At 55.4% G+C, this 12,402-nt stretch overlaps 1 protein-coding gene across 3 annotated transcripts in view; it reads right to left on the bottom strand.

Moving 5' to 3' along the window:
* LOC138517031 (zinc finger protein 271-like) overlaps window positions 1-9,613 on the bottom strand; it is a 63,932-nt gene extending 54,319 nt beyond the window's left edge. For all 3 annotated transcript variants that reach the window (XR_011282344.1, XR_011282343.1, XM_069632542.1), the window contains exon 1: window positions 9,496-9,613. The gene's annotated coding sequence lies outside the window, so the exon portion shown is untranslated. The remainder of the gene's footprint in view (window positions 1-9,495) is intronic.
* Window positions 9,614-12,402: the final 2,789 nt, after the last annotated feature.

The following is a 12,402-nucleotide window of genomic DNA, read 5'->3' as shown; positions in this document are numbered from 1 at the left end:
CAGCAGATGCATTCTGGGGCATGTATGATGTCTAAAAGGCAGAGGGCTGGGGAGGCATATTAAATGCATTTGTTTGCAGAAAGCTACTAAGGGCTGCAGAGTGCCTGATTGCCTTCACCTGTTCCAAGCTACTGCAGACTCGGCTGCAGAGAGCCTGATTGCATTCACCTGTTCCAAGCTACTGCCGGCTCGGCTGCAGAGAGCTGGGGAGCGCTTGATTAGAATCCACTGCTGCTACTGCTGCAGGCTACTGAAGCCAGGGCTGGGCTTAACAGAACACAGCTGCCAGCGTCTGCAATCAGCTCCACCCTGCTGGCCTGCTGGCTGGGAGGGCCTTTATAAGCTCACTTTCAACAGAACCAGGAGTTTGTGCTGGTGCTCCTGTTGCCAGTTTTTGACCTTTCCTGGAAATCCTCTTTTAGCATTTTGATTCCTGTTGCTGTTGATGCTTGCAGCTCCCTCTCCAGTCTGCTGCAGCCTTCTGCCCTGCTCCTCTGGGCTCTCACCTGACTGCTATGCCGCAATCCACTGCCTTCCGCCCTGCTCCTCTGGACTCCCGCCTGACGGCTCTGCCGCACTCCGCTGCCTTCCGCCCTGCTCCTCTAGGCTCCCGCCTGACGGCTCTGCCGCACTCCGCTGCCTTCTGAACTGCTCCTCTGGGCTCCCGCCTGACGGCTCTGCCGCAATCCACTGCTTTCTGCCCTGCACCTCTGGGCTCCCACCTGGCGGCACTGCCACACTCTGCTGCCTTACGCCCTGCTCCTCTGGGCTCCCACCCGTACCTTCTGCCCTGCTCCAGTGAGAGATAGCCTAGACTTCTGACACCATCGCCCAGCAATGGGGATCTGAGATTCTGTTTTAATGTGTTCGATATTCTGGAAGTGGTGAGCCCAAAAATGCATTTGGACCACAACCAACGTTTCTGTAGGATTTGCAAAAAAAAAAAATTATATGGTAACCCTGGCACATGTGACCTTTTATTGTGATTCACTAGAGGGGATAAGGAACAAATATTTGGAACGATGTGTAGCGCTATGAAAGATCTCAGCGTCACAACTCTTTTGGGCAATATGAATATATGACAAACAGCTGCCTTTGCTCTCTGCCCTACTGGCTTACTTAAGAGAGATTTTTCCATTACTAGGGGAGGATGGTTTAAGTTTTTACCCAATTGTTAGTTAGTGATATGCTAAGAATATTAAGGTCATGTTTTTATATTTTTCGAATAATTAGTTGTGCGGATATTTCAATGTATATTAGCCATTTTAATAAAAGGATTGTTAATACTGCTAGAAGTGCACGAGTCACTTTTATGGAGTATGGATCTGATTGTGTAAATTGACTCAGCAACGTTGGAATGAAGCACTATTCACTTGAATTGGTAACACAGAACTGTGCAAACCTTTTTCCCGTGCACATGCTACATCCATGGTACAGAAATGTACATACTTGCCAACCCTATAGATTTAGGCAGTAGGCTACTGCCTTTTCAGCAGTCCTACCACAGACAGATTTGGGTGACAGATCCTACTGCTTTTTACAGTGGCAAGTACTTTATGTGACTCTAAGGCAATTAATCTGTCTGTGCAGTGGGCGGGTAAGTGATCAATTTGAGTGATGGGCTCAGATCGGTCCACTGACGTGACAGCTACATGACTCCGCCCTGCACTCTTGCCGCCAGTGAAGGTAAGTGGCAGAGCGTGCCACCATCACACAGTATCTGCATGTCAGACTGAGGAGGGCATCAGTCTCCATGTTGTTGAGTTATATTCATCCTGCACTGCAGGAATACGTTTGTGCTACAGAGCAGTGGCAAACGTTACCTAACAACTCTGTGTGATTACCTTCTGTGAAGTTAGATAATTGAAATCGGTGTTAATTTACCATTCAGAATTATACATTTTTAACATTTCAACATCTTTCCATGTTGTGCTGTTTGATGAGTTGTGCATTTTAGAATGCTCCAGTGGTGCCATCAATGTATGTTTTGTAATTTCATGTGATGTCATTGTTGTGCAAAGTATTATTTTTGAAACTTGAAAAATCCTACACATGTTTCGTCACAGAATGTTGGTAAGTGTGAATGTAGAGACATAGCCCTGTGCACAGATGGTCGGGTTGGCGCCTCATGCCAGAGCACAGCACAGGCCTTTGCATGCACACAGAGGGTCTGCTGAGCACATACCTGGGCAGATATGCACCTGCACACTGAGCCCCTCCTCCCCTACCCCCGGGCCTTATAGCACAGCACAGTGCAGGCCTTTGCATGCACACAGAGGGTCTGCTGAGCACATACCTGGGCAGATATGCACCTGCACACTGAGCCCCTCCCCCCCTACCCCCGGGCCTTATAGCACAGCACAGTGCAGGCCTTTGCATGCACACAGAGGGTCTGCTGAGCACATACCTGGGCAGATATGCACCTGCACACTGAGCCCCTCCTCCCCCTGCCCCCGGGCCTTATAGCACAGCACAGTGCAGGCCTTTGCATGCACACAGAGGGTCTGCTGAGCACATACCTGGGCAGATATGCACCTGCACACTGAGCCCCTCCACCCCCGGGGCCTTATAGCACAGCACAGTGCAGGCCTTTGCATGCACACAGAGGGTCTGCTGAGCACATACCTGGGCAGATATGCACCTGCACACTGAGCCCCTCCTCCCCCTGCCCCCGGGCCTTATAGCACAGCACAGTGCAGGCCTTTGCATGCACACAGAGGGTCTGCTGAGCACATACCTGGGCAGATATGCACCTGCACACTGAACCCCTCACCCCCCCCGGGGCCTTATAGCACAGCACAGTGCAGGCCTTTGCATGCACACAGAGGGTCTGCTGAGCACATACCTGGGCAGATATGCACCTGCACACTGAGCCCCTCCTCCCCTACCCCCGGGCCTTATAGCACAGCACAGTGCAGGCCTTTGCATGCACACAGAGGGTCTGCTGAGCACATACCTGGGCAGATATGCACCTGCACACTGAGCCCCTCCTCCCCTACCCCCGGGCCTTATAGCACAGCACAGTGCAGGCCTTTGCATGCACACAGAGGGTTTGCTGAGCACATACCTGGGCAGATATGCACCTGCACACTGAGCCCCTCCTCCCCTACCCCCGGGCCTTATAGCACAGCACAGTGCAGGCCTTTGCATGCACACAAAGGGTCTGCTGAGCACATACCTGGGCAGATATGCACCTGCACACTGAGCCCCTCCCCCCCTACCCCCGGGCCTTATAGCACAGCACTTTGCAGGCCTTTGCATGCACACAGAGGGTCTGCTGAGCACATACCTGGGCAGATATGCACCTGCACACTGAGCCCCTCCTCCCCCCGGGGCCTTATAGCACAGCACAGTGCAGGCCTTTGCATGCACACAGAGGGTCTGCTGAGCACATACCTGGGCAGATATGCACCTGCACACTGAGCCCCTCCCCCCCGGGGCCTTATAGCACAGCACAGTGCAGGCCTTTGCATGCACACAGAGGGTCTGGTCTGCTGAGCACATACCTGGGCAGATATGCACTTGCACACAGAGCCCCTCCCCCCCAGCCCCCGGGCCTTATAGCACAGACCAGAGCAGACCTTTGCATGCACACAGAGGGTCTGCTGAGCACATACCTGGGCAGATATGCACCTGCACACTGAGCCCCTCCACCCCCCCGGGGCCTTATAGCAAAGCACAGTGCAGGCCTTTGCATGCACACAGAGGGTCTGCTGAGCACATACCTGGGCAGATATGCACCTGCACACTGAGCCCCTCCCCCCCCCGGGGCCTTATAGCACAGCACAGTGCAGGCCTTTGCATGCACACAGAGGGTCTGCTGAGCACATACCTGGGCAGATATGCACCTGCACACTGAGCCCCTCCCCCCCTACCCCCGGGCCTTATAGCACAGCACAGTGCAGGCCTTTGCATGCACGCAGAGGGTCTGCTGAGCACATACCTGGGCAGATATGCACCTGCACACTGAGCCCCCCCCCCCGGGGCCTTATAGCACAGCACAGTGCAGGCCTTTGCATGCACACAGAGGGTCTGCTGAGCACATACCTGGGCAGATATGCACCTGCACACTGAGCCCCTCCCCCCCCCCCCCGGGGCCTTATAGCACAGCACAGTGCAGGCCTTTGCATGCACACAGAGGGACTGCTGAGCACATACCTAGGCAGATATGCACCTGCACACTGAGCCCCTCCCCCCCCGGGGCCTTATAGCACAGCACAGTGCAGGCCTTTGCATACACACAGAGGGTCTGCTGAGCACATACCTGGGCAGATATGCACCTGCACACAGAGCCCCTCCCCCTCCCCCCCCGGGGCCTTATAGCACAGCACAGTGCAGGCCTTTGCATGCACACAGAGGGTCTGCTGAGCACATACCTGGGCAGATATGCACCTGCACACTGAGCCCCTCCTCCCCCCGGGGCCTTATAGCACAGCACAGTGCAGGCCTTTGCATGCACACAGAGGGTCTGCTGAGCACATACCTGGGCAGATATGCACCTGCACACTGAGCCCCTCCCCCCCGGGGCCTTATAGCACAGCACAGTGCAGGCCTTTGCATGCACACAGAGGGTCTGGTCTGCTGAGCACATACCTGGGCAGATATGCACTTGCACACAGAGCCCCTCCCCCCCAGCCCCCGGGCCTTATAGCACAGACCAGAGCAGACCTTTGCATGCACACAGAGGGTCTGCTGAGCACATACCTGGGCAGATATGCACCTGCACACTGAGCCCCTCCACCCCCCCAGGGCCTTATAGCAAAGCACAGTGCAGGCCTTTGCATGCACACAGAGGGTCTGCTGAGCACATACCTGGGCAGATATGCACCTGCACACTGAGCCCCTCCCCTCCCCGGGGCCTTATAGCACAGCACAGTGCAGGCCTTTGCATGCACACAGAGGGTCTGCTGAGCACATACCTGGGCAGATATGCACCTGCACACTGAGCCCCTCCCCCCCTACCCCCGGGCCTTATAGCACAGCACAGTGCAGGCCTTTGCATGCACGCAGAGGGTCTGCTGAGCACATACCTGGGCAGATATGCACCTGCACACTGAGCCCCCCCCCCCCGGGGCCTTATAGCACAGCACAGTGCAGGCCTTTGCATGCACACAGAGGGTCTGCTGAGCACATACCTGGGCAGATATGCACCTGCACACTGAGCCCCCCCGCCCCCCGGGGCCTTATAGCACAGCACAGTGCAGGCCTTTGCATGCACACAGAGGGTCTGCTGAGCACATACCTGGGCAGATATGCACCTGCACACTGAGCCCCTCCCCCCCCCGGGGCCTTATAGCACAGCACAGTGCAGGCCTTTGCATGCACACAGAGGGTCTGCTGAGCACATACCTGGGCAGATATGCACCTGCACACAGAGCCCCCCCCCTGCCCCCGGGCCTTATAGCACAGCACAGTGCAGGCCTTTGCATGCACACAGAGGGTCTGCTGAGCACATACCTGGGCAGATATGCACCTGCACACTGAGCCCCTCCCCCCCACCCCCGGGCCTTATAGCACAGCACAGTGCAGGCCTTTGCATGCACACAGAGGGTCTGCTGAGCACATACCTGGGCAGATATGCACCTGCACACTGAGCCCCCCCCCCCCCCCGGGGCCTTATAGCACAGCACAGTGCAGGCCTTTGCATGCACACAGAGGGTCTGCTGAGCACATACCTGGGCAGATATGCACCTGCACACTGAGCCCCTCCTCCCCCTGCCCCCGGGCCTTATAGCACAGCACAGTGCAGGCCTTTGCATGCACACAGAGGGTCTGCTGAGCACATACCTGGGCAGATATGCACCTGCACACTGAACCCCTCACCCCCCCCCGGGGCCTTATAGCACAGCACAGTGCAGGCCTTTGCATGCACACAGAGGGTCTGCTGAGCACATACCTGGGCAGATATGCACCTGCACACTGAGCCCCTCCTCCCCTACCCCCGGGCCTTATAGCACAGCACAGTGCAGGCCTTTGCATGCACACAGAGGGTCTGCTGAGCACATACCTGGGCAGATATGCACCTGCACACTGAGCCCCTCCTCCCCTACCCCCGGGCCTTATAGCACAGCACAGTGCAGGCCTTTGCATGCACACAGAGGGTTTGCTGAGCACATACCTGGGCAGATATGCACCTGCACACTGAGCCCCTCCTCCCCTACCCCCGGGCCTTATAGCACAGCACAGTGCAGGCCTTTGCATGCACACAAAGGGTCTGCTGAGCACATACCTGGGCAGATATGCACCTGCACACTGAGCCCCTCCCCCCCTACCCCCGGGCCTTATAGCACAGCACTTTGCAGGCCTTTGCATGCACACAGAGGGTCTGCTGAGCACATACCTGGGCAGATATGCACCTGCACACTGAGCCCCTCCTCCCCCCGGGGCCTTATAGCACAGCACAGTGCAGGCCTTTGCATGCACACAGAGGGTCTGCTGAGCACATACCTGGGCAGATATGCACCTGCACACTGAGCCCCTCCCCCCCGGGGCCTTATAGCACAGCACAGTGCAGGCCTTTGCATGCACACAGAGGGTCTGGTCTGCTGAGCACATACCTGGGCAGATATGCACTTGCACACAGAGCCCCTCCCCCCCAGCCCCCGGGCCTTATAGCACAGACCAGAGCAGACCTTTGCATGCACACAGAGGGTCTGCTGAGCACATACCTGGGCAGATATGCACCTGCACACTGAGCCCCTCCACCCCCCCGGGGCCTTATAGCAAAGCACAGTGCAGGCCTTTGCATGCACACAGAGGGTCTGCTGAGCACATACCTGGGCAGATATGCACCTGCACACTGAGCCCCTCCCCCCCCCGGGGCCTTATAGCACAGCACAGTGCAGGCCTTTGCATGCACACAGAGGGTCTGCTGAGCACATACCTGGGCAGATATGCACCTGCACACTGAGCCCCTCCCCCCCTACCCCCGGGCCTTATAGCACAGCACAGTGCAGGCCTTTGCATGCACGCAGAGGGTCTGCTGAGCACATACCTGGGCAGATATGCACCTGCACACTGAGCCCCCCCCCCCCGGGGCCTTATAGCACAGCACAGTGCAGGCCTTTGCATGCACACAGAGGGTCTGCTGAGCACATACCTGGGCAGATATGCACCTGCACACTGAGCCCCTCCCCCCCCCCCCCGGGGCCTTATAGCACAGCACAGTGCAGGCCTTTGCATGCACACAGAGGGACTGCTGAGCACATACCTAGGCAGATATGCACCTGCACACTGAGCCCCTCCCCCCCCGGGGCCTTATAGCACAGCACAGTGCAGGCCTTTGCATACACACAGAGGGTCTGCTGAGCACATACCTGGGCAGATATGCACCTGCACACAGAGCCCCTCCCCCCCTGCCCCCGGGCCTTATAGCACAGCACAGTGCAGGCCTTTGCATGCACACAGAGGGTCTGCTGAGCACATACCTGGGCAGATATGCACCTGCACACTGAGCCCCTCCTCCCCCCGGGGCCTTATAGCACAGCACAGTGCAGGCCTTTGCATGCATACAGAGGGTCTGCTAAGCACATACCTGGGCAGATATGCACCTGCACACTGAGCCCCTCCCTCCCGGGGCCTTATAGCACAGCACAGTGCAGGCCTTTGCATGCACACAGAGGGTCTGGTCTGCTGAGCACATACCTGGGCAGATATGCACTTGCACACAGAGCCCCTCCCCCCCAGCCCCCGGGCCTTATAGCACAGACCAGAGCAGACCTTTGCATGCACACAGAGGGTCTGCTGAGCACATACCTGGGCAGATATGCACCTGCACACTGAGCCCCTCCACCCCCCCGGGGCCTTATAGCAAAGCACAGTGCAGGCCTTTGCATGCACACAGAGGGTCTGCTGAGCACATACCTGGGCAGATATGCACCTGCACACTGAGCCCCTCCCCCCCGGGGCCTTATAGCACAGCACAGTGCAGGCCTTTGCATGCACACAGAGGGTCTGCTGAGCACATACCTGGGCAGATATGCACCTGCACACTGAGCCCCTCCCCCCCTACCCCCGGGCCTTATAGCACAGCACAGTGCAGGCCTTTGCATGCACGCAGAGGGTCTGCTGAGCACATACCTGGGCAGATATGCACCTGCACACTGAGCCCCCCCCCCCCCGGGGCCTTATAGCACAGCACAGTGCAGGCCTTTGCATGCACACAGAGGGTCTGCTGAGCACATACCTGGGCAGATATGCACCTGCACACTGAGCCCCCCCGCCCCCCGGGGCCTTATAGCACAGCACAGTGCAGGCCTTTGCATGCACACAGAGGGTCTGCTGAGCACATACCTGGGCAGATATGCACCTGCACACTGAGCCCCTCCCCCCCCCGGGGCCTTATAGCACAGCACAGTGCAGGCCTTTGCATGCACACAGAGGGTCTGCTGAGCACATACCTGGGCAGATATGCACCTGCACACAGAGCCCCCCCCCTGCCCCCGGGCCTTATAGCACAGCACAGTGCAGGCCTTTGCATGCACACAGAGGGTCTGCTGAGCACATACCTGGGCAGATATGCACCTGCACACTGAGCCCCTCCCCCCCACCCCCGGGCCTTATAGCACAGCACAGTGCAGGCCTTTGCATGCACACAGAGGGTCTGCTGAGCACATACCTGGGCAGATATGCACCTGCACACTGAGCCCCCCCCCCCCCGGGGCCTTATAGCACAGCACAGTGCAGGCCTTTGCATGCACACAGAGGGTCTGCTGAGCACATACCTGGGCAGATATGCACCTGCACACTGAGCCCCTCCCCCCCCCCGGGGCCTTATAGCACAGCACAGTGCAGGCCTTTGCATGCACACAGAGGGTCTGCTGAGCACATACCTGGGCAGATATGCACCTGCACACTGAGCCCCTCCTCCCCTACCCCCGGGCCTTATAGCACAGCACAGTGCAGGCCTTTGCATGCACACAGAGGGTCTGCTGAGCACATACCTGGGCAGATATGCACCTGCACACTGAGCCCCTCCCCCCCCCCCGGGCCTTATAGCACAGCACAGTGCAGGCCTTTGCATGCACACAGAGGGTCTGCTGAGCACATACCTGGGCAGATATGCACCTGCACACTGAGCCCCTCCTCCCCTACCCCCGGGCCTTATAGCACAGCACAGTGCAGGCCTTTGCATGCACACAGAGGGTCTGCTGAGCACATACCTGGGCAGATATGCACCTGCACACTGAGCCCCTCCCCCCCCCCCCCCGGGCCTTATAGCACAGCACAGTGCAGGCCTTTGCATGCACACAGAGGGTCTGCTGAGCACATACATGCACAGAGAGCCTCCCCTGTACAGTGGGGGTCGACCAGGGGCCGTGTACCACAGCACAGACCTGTGCATGTAGATACGCGGTCACCCTGTGGCCCCAGAACTGAGCTTATCTCCTGGGGGAGGGGATTCTCCCGAGCTGTGCATTCAGCCCCTGTGCACGAGCTGTGCACGCGGTTCCCTGTGCAGTGCACGCATTCGCCTGCACACACGGAGTCTCCTACCTGTGCACGAGGTACTGGGGCGGCTGCCGAGCTCGGAATGCTGCGTCCTGGGGGGGTCGTGGGGGTGTACTGGGGCTCAGGGCCTCATGCTCTGCGGGTACGGGCTGCCTGTGCTGGCTCTGCCACCCGTGACCCGGAACAGGAAACGGTCCCTCCTCGGCCGGCACCTCGCCCGCTCCCAGCATGCACTGCGCCGCCCACTGTAGGCCTGAACCACAGAAAGATAACAATGAGCAGGGTAGCTGAGCGGGTCAATGTCCCGGCTGCAAAGAGCACACCTTTAGCACCGGGCCATTCAGTCCTGGAGAGCAAGTCCTGTCTCAGCCCGGCCTAAGCAGGGACCTATGGAGCTTGGCAGGACCCTGGGGGTAGAGTAGGGGTGCTGCAGCACCTCTGCAAAGACCAGTTCATGACAGGGCGGTCTGCAAATGGACAGAGGACTACCATTTATATATAAACGTGTAAAAGATTCAGGCAGACGCCCAGGTCTCTTGACAAAAGCACATGGAAGATACGGTCCAGGGCCTGAGTTTTGATAACAAAACCTCCCCTCCCCCACTCTCATGAATGTCGTGTTCATTGACTGCCGACGTCACATACTTGCCAACATACTCTGACCAAAAAGATGTAGGATTGTTCAAGTTTCAAAAATAATACTTAGCATAACAATGACATCACATGAAGTTAAAAAAAACATGCATTGTTGGCACCACTGGAGCCACTGGAGCATTCTAAAATGCACAACCCATCAAACAACACAACATTGTGAATGGTAAGTTCACACCAAATTCCATTACCTAACTTCACAGAAGGTATTCACACATAGCTGGTAGGCAACGCTTGCCATGCTCTTCAGCAGCAGCCCGGACAGTACAGATTATTGCAAGTTGAACACTGAATGACATGGCGACTGATATCCCCCTCAGTCTGATAGGCAGATGCTGTGTGATGATGGTACGCACTGTCACTTGCCTTCGCTGGTGGTTCACCTAAGGCCTGTCCTGGCAAGAGCGCAGGGCAGAGTCACGCAGCCGTCAGGTCAGTGGATTGATCTGAGCCATCACTTAAATGTATCACTTACCCGCCCACCGCACAGACAGATTAATTGCCTTAGAGTCTCATAAATTACCTGCCACTGTAATAAGCAGAAGGATCTGTCAACCAAATCTGTAGGTGGTAGGACTGCTGAAAAGGCAGTAGCTTACTGCCTAAATCAGTAGGGTTGGCAAGTATGCAGTCCTTTTTCAAATGTTTCCATTTACGTGGCAGTTTTGAGGGCAGTTTACTGGGTATTTACAGCCTTGAATACATTAACAGGTTCTTGCACTTGCGAATTTTGCACGTGTTTAAAGAAAGGTTTGACGTCTTGTTAAAAAGAAAGTGGCTACAGTGGCCTAACTCAGCACCAGCGGATTTCTGCTGCGCATTGTTAAAAATTCACCCAACTGGTGTGAGGGCGAGGGGAGGCCTCATCCCTGCAAAGCTATCCACACGGACACTGCGGGGTGTATTTTTTTATTTATATTTTATTTGTAATTTATATAGCGCTTCACACCAAAGTGCTGAACAAAAACATAGTACAAAGTAAAATAACAGACTATACAACATTGCAACGTAAGGCTGGAGAAGGGCGTTTTTAAGAGAAGGGTGAAATAAAAACTAAAAAGTACTAGAAAAAAGCAATGAAAAGGAGCAGAACCGTGACAGAGCACAAGAAGGTTGAGGAGCTTCTAAGAGAAATTGAGCTTGAGAACATAGGGCACAAGAGGGAACATATAAAGACACAAGACATGAAATGTACAAAGGCGCAAGTCCATAGAGGGCTATAAATACAATACAAGACATTTTAATTTAAGGTGTGAGTGAAAGGATAGCCATCCAAGAGAAGATAGTGACAGAGAAATAGAATGACGAGGAGAAAGTAAATATAGCAGATGAACAGAGGCATTCAAAACCCATGCACTTGCGCGTTCTCAATGTCACTGGGCCTAGTAAGATCGCTGTTTTGTTCTCCCCTGTTCCCCTCTCTTGCCTTGTCGCGCTCTGAAACACTTGTGTACGAGCGCGATAGAAATAAAATAACAATAAAAACAGATTTTACTGGGGCCAGATGAGAAACAGGAAGACCAAAGAGGAAAGTAGAACAGAAAAATGGACGTGAGAAAATACAGAAGAAATCAAAAGTTTAGTGGCTCCATAGTCCTGCCATTGGAGCATCCACCTCTCCAATCGCAGAGGAGGCGGCAATGCCGAATCTTGTACAATTGGCAACATCAGCTTTTGATCCGTTACCACTGTTATGTGGTTTCAGAAAGTATATAGGGTAAAGTGCTTGAACCCCCCAAAACACAGCCAGTGCCTCCCGCTCTCTCTGGGAATAACATCTCTCTGTACATGTCAGTGCTTTACTCCTGAAAGCTACAAGGGTCCTTGTCTGTCTGAATCAATACAGCACCCAGGACCACCTAGCTAGCTTCCATCATTTCCGATAGTTTTTTCGTGTGGAAAAATGCCATGGTTGCCTCCATGGCTGCTTTCACTTCAGTGAACGCTTTCTGCGCTGCGTCACTCCACACCTATTCAGCATCCTTTTTGATGAGAGCTCTCACAGGCTCTGTGATGGTGGCTAGGTTGGTATGACCTGGCCCCAAAAATTGACCATATCCAGGAAGCTGCACACTTCCTTTATTTGGAGGCAGGAAGTCTCTTATCTCTGCATCCTTTTGAGGATCGGCTGAAATGACAGCACCCTGGAAAATGAAGCCGAAAAACGCAGCATCAGCCCTTTTTCCCTTCAGTGTTTGAACACTGCCTTCACTAATGGCAAGTGCTACTGTTCTGATTTCGAATAAATGAGCATGTCGTCATTGACGTTGATAAATCCCTTGAGACCAGCTAGAACTCCCC

Source organism: Ambystoma mexicanum, chromosome 6q (assembly GCF_040938575.1).
Source record: "Ambystoma mexicanum isolate Mex_15411 chromosome 6q, UKY_AmexF1_1, whole genome shotgun sequence".
Lineage (NCBI taxonomy): Eukaryota > Metazoa > Chordata > Amphibia > Caudata > Ambystomatidae > Ambystoma > Ambystoma mexicanum.
Note: the sequence above shows the minus strand (reverse complement) of the source record. Positions and strands in the feature narration are given on the sequence as shown.